Below are 7,065 nucleotides of genomic sequence, written 5' to 3'. Positions count from 1 at the left end.
GGCCAAAATTGAGGAAACACTAAAGAAAGGAAGAAGCATCACATCGATGTAAAAGAAGACTCTGAACCGGGCGCCAGCGGTTGTTTGCTTTTAGGGATAAAAATGAAAATATTATCAACAATAGAGATGGAATGATAAGAAATGCAGAGGATTTCTATACAATACTATACAATAGTGGTATAAGAAGTAACTTTGCCAATAGAAATAGTGAAACGCCTGAGCCAGTACCACAAGTAACAGTGGGAGAGGTAAAGAAAGCATTAAAAGGCATGAAAAGAGGCAAAGCACCAGGAGGAAATGGCCAAGCATTTTATTTAATAATAGATGAAGGAGATTTCATAGTTGTAAACTAGCTGAACTTTACACAAATGTCTGCTGTGTTACTAGAAGAGACGAAATAAATAAATTAGGATAAATAAGGAATGAGTGAAATTGGAACTGGAGAATCTTTTAAAGTTATATTTTTGCTTTAAAGGACATGAAAGGAACGAAAAAAATGGAGTGGGTTTTCTTAATGATAAAAATCTTCCGTTAACATTGATAAATTTTGTATTATTGGTGATAGAATTGCAGGATTGTTTATCAAACTAAATAAGAAGTATAAACTGAAGATCATTCAAACATGGGAACCAATAACACCCCATAAAGAGGAATCCATCTGGAGAGATCTTTGAAAAAAAAACACTTAGATTTGTTTCAAGTGATTTCAGTATTAAAGTTGGTTAAAAGAAGAGGAGAATCAGCAGTAGGTAAATTTGGAATAGGCATAAGAAATGACAGATATGCTTGAAGAAATTGCTGAATGAAAGATTTTAAAATCATGTACAGTTTTTCTTATAAAAAGGAACATACAAAATGGATATGGAGGAGCCCAAATGGAGAAACTAAAAACGAAATAGATTTCTATTTTTTTTTTGAGTTAAAAACTTAATTTAGTTAAAAATGTAAGTGTTACACAAGTTAAAGTCAAGCAACCATAGAATGGTGAGAAGTAAAATCGGTCCAGATCTAAGGAAATAAAAAGAAAAACTAATTCTAAGAAAGAATATAAACACTCCTATAATAAGAGAAAAATTTGACGAAGTTAATGTAGCAATACCTGAAAAATTACCGCCCAATTAGTTTACTCTCCGTGATATATAAAATATTTACAAAGGTCATATTATGTCAAATGGAAAGACAACTAGACCTTGATCAACCAAGAGAACAGGCAAGGTTTGGAAGTGGGTATCCAATATCTGACCATATTCATGCAATTAACTGGCTAATAGAATAATCAACAAATTATGTCAAACCACTATGTATGGCATTTATAGGCTATGAAAAAGCTTTTGATTTTGTCAAATCCTCAGCAGTAATGAAAGCCCTTCAAAGACAAAGAATATAGGTAGTAGGTCGACTAGGACACCAGCCACCCGTTGAGATACTCCCGCTAGAGAGCTATGGGGTCTTTTGACTGACCAGACAGTACTACATTGGATCATTCTCTCTCGTTACGGTTCATTTTCCCTTTGCTTACACACACACACACACATACCAAATAGCCTGGCCTATCCTTTACATATTTTCCCCTGTTCTCATACACCTGACAACACTAAGATTAACAAATAATTCTTCTTCACCAAGGGGTTTACTGCACTGGAATTATTCAGTGCCACTTTCCGCTTGGTAAGGGTAGAAGAGACTCTTTAGCTATGGTAAGCAGCTCTTTTAGGAGAAGGACATTCCAAATTGAAACCATTATTCTCTGGTCTTGGATAGTGCCATAACCTCTGAACCATGGTCTTCCACTGTCTTGGGTTAGAGTTTTCTTGCTTTAGGGAACACTATTTATTTTAATGTTGTTACTCTTCCTAAAATATCTTATTTTTCTTTGTTACCATTTCTCAGTACGCTATTTTCCCTGTCGGAGCCCTGGGCTTATACCATTCTCTTTTCTCAACTAGGGTTGTAGCTTAGCAAGTAGTAATAATAATAATAATAATAATAATAATAATAATAATAATATTAATAATAATAATGGTAGTAGTAGTAGTAGTAGTAGTAGTAGTAGTAGTAGTAGATGATGCTTATGTTAGAACACTTGGAGATATCTATACAGGATATACAGCATCCTAAAACTACATATAGTGAGAATGTGCCAATTGAGAAAGGAGTTACAGGGAGAACCATCTCTCCTAAATTATTCACAGAATGCATATAAGAAGTTTTTAAGAATTTAGAGTGGAGACATGTAGGGATTATTATCAATGGGGAATACCTTAACAACTCAAGATTTGCAGATGCCATGGTTTTATTTTGTGAATCATGGGAGAAATTGCAAAAGATGATGGAAAATTTGAACAGAGAAAGCAGAAATGTAGGACTGAAATTGATTATGATTAAAACTAAGATAATCTTCAATGAAATTGCATACAATTTAGTTAGGGACGAATCTCTAGACATTGTAGTACTTAAGACAGACAGTAAGTGTACCCACAGGACACGAAATCGAAATTAAAAGAAGGATTAGTATAGCATGGAGAGAATTTGGTAAACAAAGTTATATTATGAAAATTAAAATGCCACTTTCTCTAAAACGAAAAGTAGTTGATCAGATGACGACACCAGATTCAACTAATACATCAGAAACTTGAAGTCTTACTAAGCCTTAGAACATAAGCTAGTTACATCTCAAAGATCTATGGAAAGAATAAAGATAGGAATAACACTAAGAGACAGAAAAGGAGCAACATTGATAAAAGAAAAATCAAAGTAGAGGATATTGTAATATGTAAGAAAAATAAATGGTCATGGGCGCGACATATAATGAGAATAATTGACATTAGATGGATATTAAGAATAACCGAACGGGTCCCTAGAGATCACAAAAGAAGCACGAGAAGGAAGAGTAGACGATGGATTGACGAACAAAGAAAGTTTGCTGCTGTGGACTGGCATAGAAAAACTATAAACAGACACAAGTGGTTGGACATGTTTGAGGCCTTTGTTCTGCAGTGGACTAGTAACGGCTGATGATGATGCTATAGACCTAAAACATTGAGCCATTTCTCATAACATGGGGGGGGGGGCTCTAGAAAAGAACACATCAGTCATCTCTGAATCTATCATTCAACTGCTTAATCGTGGATAATTTCCTGCGCAGTAAAGTTTCTTATCATTGGTTGTTTATACACCAACTTAGCAAGTTCACCGGCAAGCCAAACTGCTTGAACAACTGAGTCAGTCACTCCTATCTGAATTCTTATAATTTTCGTATATAGACTTATTTTCCAATCTTTCAATCCACCATTACAACCCTTTATAGACCTTTCCTTACTCCTTACTAATGACGCCTTTGAATATTTTATTTTTACTAACCAATATCTGTTTTTTTTTATCTAATTCTCCTCGCCAGCATAGCAAACTAAGCTATGTAGTCATAATAAAATTAACCCTTTTCTTACCAATGTTATAATAACTTTACCACAACCTAGAATGAGAAAAAATATCATCTAATCCGTGAACACAAGAATGACATTATTTTGCAATCATAAGACCAGCCTAAAAACTCTGCCATTAAAGGAAGATACAGTGTATATACTGTATGTGTATATATATATATATATATATATATATATATATATATATATATATATATATATATATATATATATATATATTGTGTGGTGTGTGTATTTCCGTGTGGTAGAATCTCAGGAAAGTTCGAAAAATAAATTGCTAGTGGTCTCATAAACTGACACCATTATAACATTAAGTAAATGAGAATGATCAAATCTTATTTAACTTCAAATAATTAACGGTATAAACATTATTGAAACCATCTACAGTTACAGCAATTGGTTTTACATAGAAAGAAGTCTATAAAACATCAAAGTTTGTGTTCAAACTAGCCATACCTAAGCATACACCTGTTACTAATGCAATATTTATAGGTATACTACTTTCGACAGATCGTACAATCAATTCTACTAAGGTTAGTTATACTGAGCTTTAAATTCTGGCATTCAACAACACAATGAAATTACAGAACACAGACAAAACTAACAATTCGGAAGGTTCAATGCACAGCAAAATTCCGGTGTGTAAAGAATTTAAAATTAGCTACTAATCATTATTCATTTCCTTGTTTCCTTTCCTCATTGGGCTATTCTCCCCGTTAAAAAGTACTTCATTCCCCTACACTCGTTAGAGAGAGAGAGAGAGAGAGAGAGAGAGAGAGAGAGAGAGAGAGAGAGAGAGAATAAGGATAAGGATTTCCTTGTCGATTAATTACTAATTCGCTGCACCAGTTTCAGGAATAGCTTAAGTAACGGTGCTTGAGAACACAAGCATTCTCACTTTGAAAAGACCAAGCCCTTTTGTTCACCTTGTCCGGCCCGAGTCTCGAACGCAGTTCTTCAGACAGTCAGTTAAAAGCGTTGCCAACTACAGGTAAATAGAAAATAATAAAAACTTCAACCATTCGAATGATTTTCCCGCTATTCGATTCACTTACCAGATTAACCAGTTGCATCTCGACTCCAGATAGGTCTAACAACTCTGAAATAATTCGCCTAATAATTTGCTCATGTAAGCACTGATAAGCTTTGTTACTGTGAGGTTAGTTTAGGATGTATATATAACTAAACACCAGTTTTATTATGGTCTATCGGCACTGGTACAAACACCTTTCCAATATAGTCCAAAATGACGTAAATTTACTACATCTCCATACTTATAGATCGGGTGATTTTCGATTGCCACAACACAAGGCTGGAACACCCAACACGAGCTCTCGAGTTGGCAGGCCGTACGTCCCCACACTAATCACCCAAAGATGACCTAGCATTATCGATTATCTCTTATAACTCTAATCTGTGAAAGAAAGATAGAAAATTTCGTATTGAAATGGGAATGGATAAAAATAAAAACTTTTACCTTGCAAAGATAAGAAGGTATGGTGCTAGTGTGTGGACGGGTTGTGTGGAGCTCTGTCATACACGCCCAGAGTCGTGTTTAGCTTTGTGTTTCTCGCTTAGAATATCATTGAAAAGATATTAGTTATTCTTATGGAGAAACCTAAGTGATAAGAAACAGTACAATAAGTTTGCTCTCAACTATATCTACCTATATATAATGTAATAACACGGAGGGAGAACGGAAAAAATGGATAGTATGTGAATGTAATAGACTCTACCATAAGAAATGTGTGCATATAGTGACAGCCATCACTGATAACCTAGATTGGGTATCCCCACACTGCATACGTGAAGCAAGACACAACAATTTAGCAATATCAAAATTAAAGGAAGATGTGAACGTGAGAGATCTGGCCCTGAATGAACAAGATGCGAAAATAGATGACTTGGAAAACAAACTTGCGGACCTTAGCGCAGACGCACCAAATTCCACCCAGACCACCGACCTTACTGAGAAAGTTGACATTCTTGCAATGAATATGGAATCAATTAAAGCAACACTTCAAACACTGATAGACCCAAAACGGGAGAAACCGACATTTGCTGACAAAGTTAAGGAAAAAAAACTGTTGATAATTAAATCAACTAATCCAAAACTAATATTACTGAAAGAAAACACGGGGTTCAACAAGCACTTAGAGACATTCCTATACTTAACACGAGGTCAACTACGAATGGAAATGTTGTTGTAAACTTTGCAAACAATATGATCAGCGAAGAGGCGGCAAACAAAATTCAGACATTGGTGGCTGACACTGAAACGAGAAAAATCTGAAAACTAAAACCAAAAATAATGATATGCAATGTATACAATGATGAAGATGATGTAGTAAATGCTTTGATTCAAAGAAATCGCTGCCTGGACCAAATCCAAAATATAGAAGAGAAGAAAAGTGTAGTCCTGGAGAAAAATGCCTCGTACCCACTATGTGCTGAAATGTGATCCTGAAGTTCGGAGAGCTATTCATGATAATAGGGACAAAGTTTCGTTACGATGGGGTATCTATAACACACGTGATAGGTACCACGTGATTACCTGCTACCACTGTCAGAGGTATGGACATTTTGAAAAAGATTGCAAGTTTCAGAATGATAATAAAGTCTGCGGGAGATGTTCAGGGAGACATTCCACCAGGGAGTGTAATTCGCAAGTGTCAAAGTGTATAAACTGCACAAAGTTAAACAAACCAAGTGACCACACAGTAAATTCTAGACACTGCAAAGCTTTTGACTTGGAATTGAAAAGACTCGCGGAAACTGCTGATCATCGTTACTAGGGATGTCATAAACTGCGGCTATGTAAATATACAATCTGTAGGTAATAAGACTATTCAAATTCTAGAATTGATAAACGAGAAATATTTGGATATGCTAGCATTATCTGAAACTTGGTTAAATAACCTGGACAAGGCAAAGACCACTGAAAACACGCCCCCCACATATCATGCCTTCTTTTACATACCGAGAGAAGGCAGGTCTGGTGGGGGTGTTGGACGCTTTATTCATAAAAGATACTCAAATCTCAAAATGTTGAAAAGAATTAGTGTAACAAGCTTTGAATATATAGAAAAAAAAAAACAGAAGAATATAATTTCTAACAATCTACAAACCTCCTAGAACAAACACTAGTATCTTTTTTGAAATTTCGGTGTTCTCATTGATATGATTATCATGGAAAAAACGAATTAGTTATCTGTGGAGACTTCAATTTTTGGATGGACGACGCATCAAATCCTAACGCATTGGCATTTAGTGAGTTACTAGAATCATATCGACTAGTGAATAATGTCGACTGTACAACTACTTTAACTGGGCATACGTCAGATTTAGTTCTAAGTGATGACACGAATAATAACCCCTTGGAGGAAAATAACTGGAGATGACATGCCCCTTGGGGGAAAATAACTGGAGATGACATGCCCCTTGGGGAAGAATAACAGGGGATGACATGCCCCTTGGAGGAAAATAACTGGAGATCCCCTGATCCCTTGGTTGAAAAATAGCTGGAGATTCCCTGAACCCTTTGAAGAAATATAACTGGAGATGCCTTGATCTCTTAGAGGAAAAAGACCTGGATACGCAATGACCCCTTAAAGGAAAAATA

The sequence above is a fragment of the Palaemon carinicauda genome, chromosome 21, assembly GCF_036898095.1.
Source record: "Palaemon carinicauda isolate YSFRI2023 chromosome 21, ASM3689809v2, whole genome shotgun sequence".
In the NCBI taxonomy this organism is placed as follows: domain Eukaryota; kingdom Metazoa; phylum Arthropoda; class Malacostraca; order Decapoda; family Palaemonidae; genus Palaemon; species Palaemon carinicauda.
Note: the sequence above shows the minus strand (reverse complement) of the source record.